We start from the raw sequence: 13,999 nt of genomic DNA, 5'->3' as shown, positions 1-13,999 counted from the left end.
TGTAGTTCTCTTACTCAAAATAAGCACTGTTGTAAGTCAGCGCCTGCGTGTACCACGTCTTTCTGTGTCCTCGTCCTTTAGTGCGCTATAAGCCATGTCATGTCATATAACAACACACCCAAAACGCTGCGTCTGTGACCTTTGCACAGCCATTCATCGACTGACCTCATCATGAAGTGCTCAGAGCGGAATGCATGCTTACCCGTTGTGCTCGCCGCAGCACAGGTCCCGCATCTGCAAAAAACACAATGCAAAAGAAAGGAGAGTCACGTTTCAGGAACTCACTATATCCTAAACAAGTGAACAGCATAGGTACCGTATTCCAGGGTGCGGTCGAAGATCGCTGTACGACGCTTCGTTCGGTTACCGGCACGCGAGATTGGCCTACTCCCCGCCGACGCCGCTAGCCGCGGGGTGCAGCCACGTTTTTGGTGGCGTCGAAATGACGACACGCTCCTGTCAATCATCGGGCAACCGAGCACGTCGTCTGCTAGGCGCCGAACCCGACGGGAGTTGGGAAGTTTGGAGAGGTCATACGCTCGTTACGAGACCGGCTTCGCATGGCGCGTCTGGTGGATTGGATTGGGTTCAATTGGCGGCTGTGGCTGCGGAATGCCACGTTTGTATCCATAGAGATTCTCACCATATTACCTAGAGGGAAATCTGGCGCTGCAGCACAGTGGTATGCATGGGAATGCCGGTGTATTGTGACTTCGGATTGGCATCGTTCTCGGAGAGCCAGGCAAGTACCGTACCATCTGTCACAATGATTCATTTTCTACTGAAACAGCCCGCAAAAAGCCGTTTATGCTTTATTATTACACAAAAGCTTGTGTTGTATAACTATGAAAATTTGTTGTTGCATGTACAATTATATGAAACGTAAAAAGTATCAGCGGGCCGCTAAAGTTGGAGGACAGACAACAAGATTTGTGCTCGCTTTGAAACAGTTTGTCATCTGTTCTTGCTTTTCGTCGCTCGGTCATGCATTGTAGGTAAGTAAAGATGTAATATGCGTGAATGGAAGCATTCTATGAAGATTTTACTTTAACAACACATTATTCGTGTAGCCGTATCCACGTTTTAGACGAAGCCTCTTACAACGCCAGCCAACACAAGCCTCGCAGACACATATACCGCCATTCCCGTGACAGCACGGTGCCCCTTAAGAAACTCCCATAGACGGTGGCGCCAGATGTCCCTCTAGGTTTTATAGTAATAAACTCTATGTTCGGATCCAATCCATAGTTTAATTCCAGAAAATGGCGCTTGCGTTGGGAACTTAGGTTGTTGCGCTGGCGTTGCTCGAGGAGAAAGGAGAGCGGGTGGCGGTGCGAAACGCGTTTGAAGAAGTGGCAGAAAGCGAATTCCGGCGTCGTTTTCGTTTCTCGAGATAAATAGCGCGTTGGTTGTGCAACGAAAGCGACCCCATGATCGGTGTCAGCGAGCCACTGGAATGTTTCGACTGTTTCTTGAAAAGTGCCCGACTGTTCGCGTCGTTTCTTTGTCCTTTTTTTTTCTCGCTGTGCGCAAGACCACCTAGGACCGACGCCGAGAAACTAATGGTTACAAATTGTAGTAGTCACACGTACTACAATTTGAAAACGTGTCTAAGCTTGAAAAGAAGAAAAGTTCATTTTTTTAGATAAAGATTTCATTCATTGCAATACGAGAAAGATATCGTTTTGAAGTATACTGTCTGCAAGCAGACGACAAACGAGGGAAGTAAATTTCACTGCTTGCCGATTGGCTGCTCTCACCGCCCCGTTCTCACAAATTTTGCATATTGCCACTTTGTGACGCTGCAGCAACCGAACAGAACGCGTATCGAACAAAGATCTCCGAACACGCCCCTGAAAGGAACAAATGCTCGCGCCTTTGTGAAGCCCTCTGCCGGCGATGTGGCAATTTCGTTCAAGCTATTGGCGTTTTATTTTCCTAAATAGGGTGATACATCTGCTGGTATTTTCGCTAACAGTTGAGCGCAGAATGCTTATTGCAGTAAAGAGCGCGCAACGAGCGCTGTGAGATTCCGAACACATCCGCAAAAAATGAGGCCCTTTGAAAATACCTTCCTTCATAAATGGAAGTGTGAAGGTGAAGGACGAAGAAGTGCGGACGTGCGTCGCATGGGCTCTGACCATTCTGACGCCCCGGACTTTCTCAAACCACTGGGCCCCCAAATTTTGTTTGGAGCTTAGAGGAAACACAAGCTGGACCCCCTGGACACTGAATTCAAGACGGTAGGACCAATTTTTTGCTTTTTACCGGACTTGGAATGTTCCGCGTGGCCGAGCTGGCGCTAGGCCTAATGGGGCTCAGCTCGACTACAGGCGCTCGCGGGCACCCGGGCTCGCACCGAGGCGACGATGCAGCCCGGTACGGACCCCCACCCTATGAATTACCCAGGTTTTGAACCAACAGCGAGCAGGCTTCCCCAAAATTTATCGCAAGCCCAAAAGATGGACGAGGACTACCTCGGCGCCACCGACTCCGACAACTCGGTAGACGGGGGGATCGAGGATCGAGGCCACGACAGCAGACGCCGCAGCCGGGACGACCACGGCAAGAAGCTGCGGTGGTTCAGCTCTGAGGGGGAGACCTCGCGCAACCACACGTTCTTCAGAATTTTGCTGACGTTGCAGAAGAACAGCACCGATACCGTTTCCGCTGGCGTCAGTATGTAGAAGAGTGGGTGCAGTGTTGTTGAAATGACAAAGCACAGGTTCGGACGTGAGGACATGCTTGAGGGCGTCAAAAGCATATCTTATTTTTTTATGGCGCAAGCTTGACACGGACAAAAGAAGGCACATCTGACACACACAGGGCTACTTTCAACAACAGATTTATTTCTCGTTCTAGTCGCTATATATACACCATCAACCCGTCATACAGCACGTGTAAATTTTTTTGGAAAAATAAACAAAATTATAAACTGGGAACCACACGTAGGCAGTTCCTTGACTCACATATTCACAGACATGTAGACATTCAACGCGAACAAAGATAATTCAGCTCTTTTGAAGATAATGAAATGGAAGGTAAACTGACGCATGCGTCGCCGATTGTTGATATGTGTCTGGCTTTTATTATCAAGCGCGTCATTTCACACCTACTTCTACTCATGATGACTGTTTCGTTAAATCTTGGTTTGCACTTGCATCTCTGGCAATGGATAGCAAGAAAGCCGTCACCGGCCGAGTTGTTAACCTTGTTACTGTGTTCTCATCGCCTGTCATTTATGCATCTGCCTGTTTGACCGATGTGGGATCGTCCGCACCCGAGGGGAATACGGTATACCACACCGGCGATCCAATGAATGAATTTGTTTTTATGTTCTTTTTCGCATGCGCTACGTGGTATTCTTTTTAGTATTTGGTTCCTACAGAGGCTGATCAATTTATTAGGTGCCGAAAATACAAGGTTGATGCCGCTCCTTCCAGCAATCTTCTTTATTCTATGGGAGAGCCCGTGTATGTAGGGGATTACGGCAACCTTTCTTTTGTTCATGTCAGTGCGCGAAACGTGCACCTGTTCCGAACTGCTCTGCTGCGCCTTCTTGAGCAGTCCTCCTGCGACGAACACAAGCACGTGGCTCGGGTAACCAGCGCACGAGGGTTGCAATGTGGGCTTGTTGGTAATGCATCTTCAAGGGGAGTATGGTAGCTCGATTCAAAGACGGGACAAGAGAAGACACAAAGGGACACACAAAGCGCTATGTGTGTCCCTTTGTGTCTTCTCTTGTCCCGTCTTTGAATCGCGCTACCATACTCCTCTTGAAAATAACCAGCGCAGCTTAAACACGAGGCTTGCCGTTCGAAGCTATCGTGCCTAAGGTGTTGGCATGATTTTTTCAGTGCTTCGCTGAAACACATCTTCGCGATTCCCCTCTTCACAAGCTTTCTATGCGCGGAATGAAATGGTAAAACTGGCTTACTTGCCCTAGGTTCGTAAGACCAGCAGGTTTCGTTATCGGTGAGCACAAATTTGATGTCAAGGAATCTAATCCTCCCGTCACATGGCATTTCAACAGTCACTTCTAGTGGATTTAGACAGTCACGAATACCGGTAAAAACAGCAGCACATTCATTAGTAAAACAAGTGGATGAACAGTCAATAAGAACTGAAAAAAACATTAAATTATGGGGTCTTGCGTGCCAAAACCACTTTCTGATTATGAGGCATGCCGTAGTGGAGGACTCCGGAAATTTCGACTACCTGGGGATCTTTAACGTGCACCTAAATCTTAGTACACAGGTGTTTTCGCATCTCGCTTCCATCGAAATGCGGCCGCCATGGCCGGGATATGATCCCGCGACCTCGTGCTCAAGAACTAAAAAGTCGTCAACTTATCTAAAAAAAACTTTTACAACCTTAGATTCGCGAAGGCGCTGTGACAGGTCTCTGCCAAGTTTGGCTAAAAACAGATTGCTTAGCCCTGGTGCTAGGCAAGAACCTATGCAGACTCCTCGTTTCTGCAGATACAGGGTACCTTTGTTCTCGATAAACGTAGATGACAAATAAAACCTAAGTAATTCTAAAAAATTGTCAATGGATGTACCAACTTGGCCGCTGACGGCTTTCTTGCCATCTATTGCCAGAGATACGGGGCGAAATGCGAAAACACCCGTGTACTTAAATTTAGGTGCACGGTAAAGAACCCCAGCTGGTCGAAATTTACGGAGTCCTCCACTACGGCGTGCCTCATAATCAGAAAGAGGTTTTGGCAGATGTCACTACCACGTGACATCTGGTGGAGGTGCGGGTTAGTGACGTTAAAGAACACAGTAGCAGTACTGTGAAAGACAAAACTAGCTTTTATTGGGCGAACCTGTGCCCACAAAACAGGCTACACTTAAAGCGCAACGATAGCGGCGAACACAATCGGCGATCGTCGAAAATCTGATCAGCGGGTCAAGCGCGTCGGCTTTTATAGCGCAGTCGTCGAATGTTCCAGACTAATCGTTCGGACCCGCGTGCCTTCCACACAGTTCTACACCATTCGTGTTACGCGATGAAATCAGATAACACAAAGTTCGGCGACAATAGACAGCCGGGTATAAGCATCGATAACTTTCCAGAAACGTCGGATACATGCAGGCGCGTCCCTCGCTGCGCGATTACAGTTGTTAAGCGGCGAAACGTGGTCGCCCGATAAAGATAAGTACACGTGTCAATATCATAGTTTTCTGAAAGGGTGCGGCCAAAAGCCACAGGGGACGAAAGGCGGCGTGGCTGCGGCGAACGGGAAGATGGGCGACGTGTTTTCTGTCAACGGGACTGGTGTCCGCGCGGTGATGGTTAGGAACTGTATCACGAGTTCCTAGCAAAGTTGTCGGCGCTGTTAGTCTCGACGGCGGGCGAAACATTGCAGGCATTTTCATCAGAACGGCTCAGGTTGGTCGGCGTGTAAGATGTTGAGGGCTACGAGTTGCGACAGTATCGGACGACATGACCAATGCGGCTACAGGATGAACATATTGGCTGGCGACACGCAGTTCTCCACTCATTTGAATGTCATTTGCCCCCGTCATTGATGGCAAATCCGGAAAGTCGACAGGCATCTCCTCAGGTTGGTTAAGCGACATGTTCCCAATGGCCTCCCTCTGCTGGTAGGGTTAAAGTAGATTGCTGTAGCACACCTGTGCTGTCCTTCGTATTTCCGGTACCATGATTACGTAGTTTGTATCAGATCATTTTTTAATTATGTCAACCGTTCCTTCCCATTGAACCTTTAGTTTGTTTTCAATGAGGGTTTCAGCATCATTACCTTTTCCTGAACTTCGGAACGTCGCGTTCGATCCATCCTGTAACAGTAATGCTTAGCATTGCTTTGTGCCTTACGGATTTCTTGCTCAGTAATCAATGTGGCCGGGCTTACATTCAATAACTTTCTTCTGCATTCTGCCTCTCGAGACATTTCAGGCTCCGGTGCTTTCCGGACCTCTTCTTTAACTAGTGTGCTTTCCGCAATATCCCCTATAGGACTGTCCTGTTTGGTGCTGGTTGACGAATCCTCCGTCGAACCTGTTTCCTACACCACTAGACATTCGTGAACTGCCTTGGCCGCGAGCTCCCTTGCCTTAGAACGAGTTAAGGCTTGGACTATTCCCTCACTAAACCCGATTCCCCTACGTCTGGCAAATCCTCGGATTTGTTAAAAAGCAAATATTGATACTGTGACGGGAGATCTGCAGAGACGGCAGCTCCAGCGTCCAGTACTCCTAAAGGGCATTCGATGCGAATCTTTGCCACAAGGAGGCAAACACTAGAGGCCTTTACGGCTTGCATTATCCAAGCACATTTTCCCTTGAACTGGCCTTCCTCCACGTACGACGGGTGCAAAAGGATAGACAGTTGGGCGATTTGGTACGGTAACATTATCTTGGCTTGTAGGCTTGCGTCCGTGTTCACTTCGCGCTACAAACAAAGATCATGTTACGATGGGTGCACCAGGTCCATTGTGGCTGCCGAGTCGCGAAGCACCCGACACGGTTTACCGTTTACCACGAGGTCTCGAATGTACGGTTCTAGCAAGTTCATATTTCCCTCGTTACTACTTAGGGAGATCAACACTAGTTTGGGATTTCTGCATCCCATGGAGACATGCCCCGTTGGCTGGCAATTGTAGCGAATTACTGGTTGCTTGGCCTCGAAAGCTTTTTTCTTTTGCTTTTCTGCCCTCCGTTCCAGTCACTCCTCCTTTCCCTTGCTGTTCTCGTCGCTAATTTTCAATGAATTTGACCTTTCCTTTGATTTATACTGACTCGACTTTGACGATCGCTCTGGCTTGTCGGGTCTGTATTTATTCATCTCCTCTGCGATATCAGGTGCTCTGCTGATAGTGTCCATGCCTGACCTATCCCAAACCCAACAGTTGATGTTTTCTGGCTGTCGGTGGTAGAATTGTACTAATGCAACGCACTGCATTGTGTTTTCGGCGTCGCCGAGTGCGCCCTTTTTTCTGAGCCGTTCTTTCAGGCTTACCTCCAAGGTGTATGTAAAATCTGAGTATGACTCACTTTCGGTCTTCTCGACCTCCCTGAACTCTCGCCTGAATGCTTCTGCAGATAATCCATACTTTTTTAGGAATATTCGCGTTAACTTTATGGAAGTCCCCTGCTTCTTCTTTTCCCATGCGGGCAATGCTATCAGCTACTTCAAGTGGCAGTAACGTAAGCAAGCGTTACAGCTACGTGTCTCTCGCGAATTTAGCCTTCTCACACACGCGCTCAAACTGCACGAGAAATAGACCTATGTCCCCTCCTACTGGGTAGGGTGCCATCAAGTTTGTCATTCTGCGCTCGCTTTCACGTGCCTCTGTGCTAGGTCTTTCAGTATTTTGACCTTTGAGAAGCTCAATCTCTAGGAGCTTCATGTCGATTGCGTCGCGTGCAGCACGGTCGCGCTCTCTTTTGCCTCACGTGTTGCCCGTTCGCACTCTTCTTTTTCATCTAGGCGCATGCGCTCTTCCTTTTCTTCTGGGCACTCACGCTCTTCTTTTTCTTCGAGGCGCCTAGGCTCTTCCATTATCCTCAATGCTTTCTAGGCATCCCCTCAGTTCATGCTCGTCTGCCCCAATCGTTCGATCGTCTCAATGATCTCTGGCTTTCTCTTTGATACTGCAATTTGGAGGCCCAACTCTGGCCAAGCTAAACAATTCCGGTTTCTTTAGTGCCTTCAAGTTCATGACTGCCCTTAGTGCTTTTAACTCTTCGCTCTATAACAATCTCGAGGTACTCAAAACTTCCGACAACGGTTAAGGAAACTCAGTGCTCTGTACTTCCCTAAAAAAGAATACGTAAAGCCAAGTGATATCTTAGTGAAGAAATGACTCATGAATCCTGACACCTACCTTCCCAACATTGTCACCAGGACGAAGAGGAGACGATGCCTTAGATTTCGTTCTAAGTTGGGGCCTCTAGGATAGCGTATCCCACCGCTGCCAACCAGTTGTTGCGACGCCGGTTACTCCAACTTCGACCGGCGTTACTACTGGGTAGCGTGGCGTTGTGGGCGTGCTGCAGGTGTCCAGTAGACCATGGTGACCAGGCAGGGACGAGACAATTTCTAGTGCGAAACTTGCATTGTTTATTCGATGGTTGGTGAAGGATAAGAGAACAGAATGAATGAATTGAAAACGTACATTACGGGGCCCCTTAAATAGGCCCACGAAAATTGTACGCGGTATCTTGCTCATGTCAACGTCGCGTGACATGCACTTATTCTGGTCGGGGATAGGCGGCGGATCCCTTCTCCCGCGAGAGTTGGCACGGGCTTGCCTCTGGCGGCAACCCACGGGTCCTGTTTGGTTCGCGGAAAGCGTTCTCCCCTAGAGTTGGACAGTTCGTGGAAACGGTTCTCCCCTTGGTCGCAGACACAAAAAGGCCTGTTATCACTGCGAGGCCCCTGCCAGACCGGCAACCACTCGAGACAACCATAGCAAATTAGCTACGTCTCCATCTCGGTTGAGCCGGGTCTTTCATGCATTCTTCTTTCCCGGGGTGTTACACGCCAACCGTAACACCACTCAGTCAGGTTGCGATTACGAAGCGTCGTGGTGGAGCGAAAATGATAGAAGGGCGCTCGTTGCCTCTTGGGTTGGCGACAGCACAGACAGAATGAAAACCAATGTTTTCAAGTTCCTGGCGAACCATGGCTTGTACGAGGAGAATTGAAAAGTGGTAGCATCAGGGCAGCGCAAGCAGAAAGCTGCGGGCGCCATCGCATCCAGTTCCCGTGGAAGGGTTCGCACCACGTGGTTTGATGGCAACGCGTGCTGATGTGCGTGTTCATTTTCACACGTCGACGCTGCGGCAGTATTGGGAAGTCTGGCGAATGGTTGCAAGACGAGTTGGCTTTTGACCTACTCGAATTGTCGGCACTCTTTCATGATAGCATCAACTGCAAGGCAGATTGTGCACACGAGCAGATTAAAGGCGTCGTCAACAATGCCCTTCAGTACGTGCTCGACCTTCTCAGCTTATGTCGTGATCGTCTTTACGACAAAGCGCCAACATGTCATGAATATACGTACATAGGACTCCGTGGAGGATTAGGCACGGGAGGCCAGTTCCTGTTTTTTGGCAATTTTATGGCCGGCTGCCGGTCACCAAACAACTCTGTCAACTACTCCTTGCATTGCTCCCAGCTGGTTAGCTCCTCTTCGTGGGTTTCGTATCTCCCCCCCCCCCCTTTGTCGTGCCTCTTAGGTAGAACAGGTTAGCTAGCATAAGCGTAGGTTCCCATCAGTTTATTCCACTCACGCATTCGTATATAGCCACCCACTTCTCAACGTCGGTGCCATCGGTCCCAAAGAAAGTCACAGGACCCTCTGGTTGCACAACCACAACCGAAGGGGCAGCGACGTAGCTGGAGACGGTTAGCTGGAGACGGAGGTGGCAATGACGTTGACCCCGCGTTATCACCGTCATTCATGGTGGGGACAGTGATGCGACGTCCACTGCGGAGCTCCGTTTCTAGCCGTGGTACCCCGCACCTCCCACCAATAAGTTACAGGAATGTTGGCAGTATTGAGAGACTGTATTTACAATATTTACAGAAGCAGAGTCAGCTTAGTAAAAAAATGGCTGACCAGCAGCAACACGCAGCAGCCAGCGTTTCGCGATCTTCTTCCTTCCTCTTCTTTTATCCCTCCGTAACAATATTATGCGCAAATAAATCAATGCTCTTTCACAGGTGCGAATAGCCAGTGCCGGGGCGATCAGCAGCCGTCTTCTATTCCTTTGGGGACGGGGCAGTCTCTGGCTATTTAGCAAATACAAGTCAAAGCCCCTATTAAAGATGGTTGAACGCAAAGCTTTCCCCCCCAATTCTAACTGAATCAATGTAAAAGTTCCAAATCAACGACCACGCAGCAAACCCAATAAATGCTGAGCGACCTGATGCTATGCATAAGTGATTTGATTGCTTGTTTAGGATTGTATTTTTTGAATGTAGTAGTTGAATAAAGACACATTTCGTTAAGTTGCATACCCTTTATTTTAGATCATGTAGCCGTTGATTACACGCACACAGTCACACTTCCACGGACGACTCTACACTTGCGCAGTATGGCCTTTTGATCGCTGTGGTAGACGTTCAGAGGCTCCGCCATCATAACGGGACTCAGCTGGCTTTCCAACATGAGATCAATCCAGACACAATGTTGTGTCGTGAGTCTCTGTAGCGTCTTTAGTTTCAACGAGTAGTGATCTAGCATGAAACTTTCGATCCATTTGCCGTGGTGTTTCGCCACATCGATGTTAAAGTCAGCACACAATAGGATCGGCATACTATGTGGCTTTAAGGTCTCCATCGTTTCTGCCAAGAACGTTTCCGCGGCACATCGAGGCGTGTTTGGTCTGATGTACACGCTGACGATCACAAGACCAGGTAGGCACCTCAGCAGCACGACCGTCTCCCACGTGGCTTCTGCATGCTGTTTCGGATACACCGGACCGGCATAATACCCTGTGAACCTCGTTTGAACCAATCCCAGCAAACTGCAATATATCCAGCGCTCCTCAGGCATCGTTATCCTTGCGTGTTCTCCATAGCAACGCTATTTCGCTGACCAACGTTGGGCAGCAGATATGGCTTACTCCTATGAGGAAAGACCGGATATGGTTTTGGCTTAGAAAGACAGAAAGCTCAGCTAGTTAGTAAGGTTTCATAATACAAAAACGAGCAAGGCGTGCAGACACGGACCCAAGAGAAGAGCGTTCGTGTTGTCCACTTCCCTTGTGTCCGTGTCTGCACGCCTTAACTCCTGTTTTGCATTTTGGTTTTGGCTCTAGGTGCGTCGAGTGGATATAGAAGGCGTGCAGTTCAGCTGTTTCAACGCTGGCACCCAGATACGCGTGCAAGCTCAATGACGATTGCGCGTGCATATGAAACACTTTAAGGTCTTAGACACTTAGACACTTAAGGTCTTAGACACTTAGACAGGCTGGGACTATTATGACATAAATCGTCAATTGGGCAAGGATGTGGAGACAGATATTCGGTCAAAGCTTTCTTCATACCCACATTCAAGCGTTCGTAGTGTGGGTACTGAAGCTGGGTTGTCAAAGTCTTCAGTGTGGAAAGTGCTTAAGAAAAGGCAACTGCATCTGTACTACGTGCAGCCACACCAGATCTTGGAGCCCCGCGATTTCCACTATCGAAAGGACTGTCCAAACTGGATTATAATCAAGACGGAAGAGAACCCAGGCTTCGTCAACAGAATACTGTGGACCGTTGAAGCTACCTTCTCACGTAATGCCCAAGTGAACATACACAACGCTCACTATTGGAGCGACGAAAACCCTCACTGGGTTTCGAAGGCACATCACCAATATCAGTCGCGGTTAATCTGCAGTGTGGAACTTAAGGTGGCACTATCACTGGTCCCATTTCTTTTATAACACGCTTAAGGTCAAAAACACGTCAACGATATCCTTAATGTCGCGCTTGAATATTTTCTTTCCGAAGTTCCATCGGCCAGGATCAAGGACAGTTGGTATCAGCCAGAAGGTGCTCCCGCGTACAGTAGCAGCAATTCTTGCGAATGGCTGCAGTACGCACGCTCGCAGCAGTGGACTGCAAGGCATGGGAACATTGCTTGGCCGCCTCGGTCGCTAGATTGAATTCCCCTCGATTTCTTTCTAGGGGCTATGTCAAGGATAAAGTACACCGGACACCAACCAAGACATCAGAGAACCCAAACGAAAAAAAAAGTCTGAAACTTCATCCCTGATACCATGATCAAGAACGCCTCGGAAAATGTGCCTATGAAATGCCAAACGGGCACTGCAGCAGAGGGTGACCTCCTCGAACACGCATTACCATCAAAGGGCGCTTTTTGGATTGAAGGTCACCGGAAAATCATTTCAGCCTTAACGCCAACTTCCCACCCAACGCCATTACACTCCGTCGGCAGGCTGCCGGTCTTGCCCATTTCAGGCATCAATATATAAAGCTATGTTCTTGTTCTCTTTCGTCTCCTTGGACGCTTTATCGCTTCGGCACCGCTCGGCCAACCGCATCCATTTGCGCCGTCACGCGATAAAAGCAGCATGCCCAGATACCTACACCAGACATAATGCCTTGTCGCGGGCCAGTCAAGGTAAACATGCCTGGTAGCGAAGCTTACATAGGAGCCCATACGTTCAAAACATGGCGGTCCATCGCCGGTTTGTGGGGCTTAGCGCCATCTGTATGTGGTGGGAACACTTCCGGCGGAAGAAAAAATGACATGACGCCATGTCCGTTAAAAGCAGAAGTGACGTCATTTTGTTTTCGAAGGCGCGAAACTTGTTTTTTTGTTCTTCCTTTGGAGCTATATATTCAAATGCCCCGTTGATGGGCGTTTCGAGCTTTCAGCGTGGAAAGCGATGCAGGAAAAGGCCAGCCGTACGGTTGTCGAAATCGCATCCCTGCACAGAACATACTTTCTTTGGAGGCCGACGAAAGCTCTAGGTGTAGAGTGCTGATCCTATTGTCGGATGCCAAGCCCGTCTGCCAGCGCAGTCGCACGAAAACAACTACGAGGGATGCAAAATAGAAAAACCTCTTCGTCACTCCAAGAGCAAGCGGTGTTTAAAAAATGTATCTGCTGAACGCACGTGTAGGCGGAACGGTGGACATGAAACGACTGCCTTGAGAGGCTTCTGCTGAGCCGAAAACTATATTGGATTTGGCTGAAGACACTCTACTGCCAGACAACATTCGTTGGCTAAACCAAAGTCGCTGCGGTTTGCATGCGGTCAGCCGCAAAAACTGAAGCAGGAAAAGCCTCGGCGATTTGTTGGACCGCGAGGGCCGCGGTCTCTTGCGCGGGCCAACCGTGGTACGCACGAACTGGTGATATCTTATCACGTGATGCCCGGACCGCGGTCCAAAAGAGCAATTTGGTCCATCGTGTGGATCGGCCATGATCACAAAGTGGTTTTGGCACGTAAAACCTCATACTTGAATTTTTTAAAACCATCTTTCTATACGAAAGGAAATTTGGTCTATTTTTTTCAGATGCTAAGACAAGCCTTTGTTCCCGCGCACTTGCTGTCTCCGATGATCAGGGAAGCTCAGTTAATCACGACAGGGGTGGTATCATGTCTAGCAGCCGCAACTTGCGCTTCCACTGAACTTTGTGCGCATGTGCTACTTTTGCTGAGCTCGTCGCTTCCCGCTGTTATCAGCACTCACCGGCCGGCCAGTCGACGCTGGCACGGTAGTGCGTATCTACACTGTGGTGTTCTACGCAGATATGTAAGTTGCAATGCAATGCAACGCATGCAATTGCAATGCATGCTCACTGACCTGGAGAGGCAAAGCACAAGAGCGGGTCTAAAAATTAATCTGCAGAAAACTAAAGTAATGCTTAAGAGTCTCGGCAGAGAACAGCAATTTGCAATAGGCAGCGACGCACTGGAAGTCGCAAGGGAATACATCTACTTAGGGCAGGTAGTGACGGCGGATCCGGATCATGAGACGGAAATAATCAGAAGAATAAGAATGGGCTGGGGTGCGTTTGACAGGCATTCCCAAATCATGAACAGCAGGTTGCCATTATCCCTCAAGAGAAAAGTATATAATAGCTGTGTCTTACCAGTACTCACCTACGGGGCAGAAACCTGGAGGCTTACGAAAAGGGTTCTACTCAAATTGAGGACGCCGCAACGAGCTATGGAAAGAAGAATGATAGGTGTAACGTTAAAGAATAAGAAAAGAGCAGATTGGGTGAGGGAACAAACGCGAGTTAATGACATCTTAGTTGAAATCAAGAAAAAGAAATGGGCATGGGCAGGACATGTACTGAGGAGGGAAGATAACCGATGGTCATTAAGGGTTACGGACTGGATCCCAAGGGAAGGGAAGCGTAGCAGGGGGCGGCAGAAAGTTAGGTGGGCGGATGAGATTAAGAAGTTTGCAGGCACGGCATGGCCACAATTAGTACATGACCGGGGTTGTTGGAGAAGCATGGGAGAGGCCTTTGCCCTGCAGTGGGTGCAACCAG

General features: G+C 48.8%; 1 long non-coding RNA gene across 1 annotated transcript in view; it reads right to left on the bottom strand.

Annotated features, from left to right (window-relative positions):
* Positions 1-202: 202 nt before the first annotated feature.
* LOC135915573 (uncharacterized) overlaps positions 203-13,999 on the bottom strand; it is a 162,421-nt gene continuing 148,624 nt past the window's right edge. The window contains exon 5 of the long non-coding RNA XR_011508224.1: positions 203-234. This is a non-coding gene — a long non-coding RNA (uncharacterized lncRNA). The remainder of the gene's footprint in view (positions 235-13,999) is intronic.

Source organism: Dermacentor albipictus, chromosome 9 (genome assembly GCF_038994185.2).
Source record: "Dermacentor albipictus isolate Rhodes 1998 colony chromosome 9, USDA_Dalb.pri_finalv2, whole genome shotgun sequence".
NCBI classification, from domain to species: Eukaryota; Metazoa; Arthropoda; class Arachnida; order Ixodida; family Ixodidae; genus Dermacentor; species Dermacentor albipictus.
Note: the sequence above shows the minus strand (reverse complement) of the source record. Positions and strands in the feature narration are given on the sequence as shown.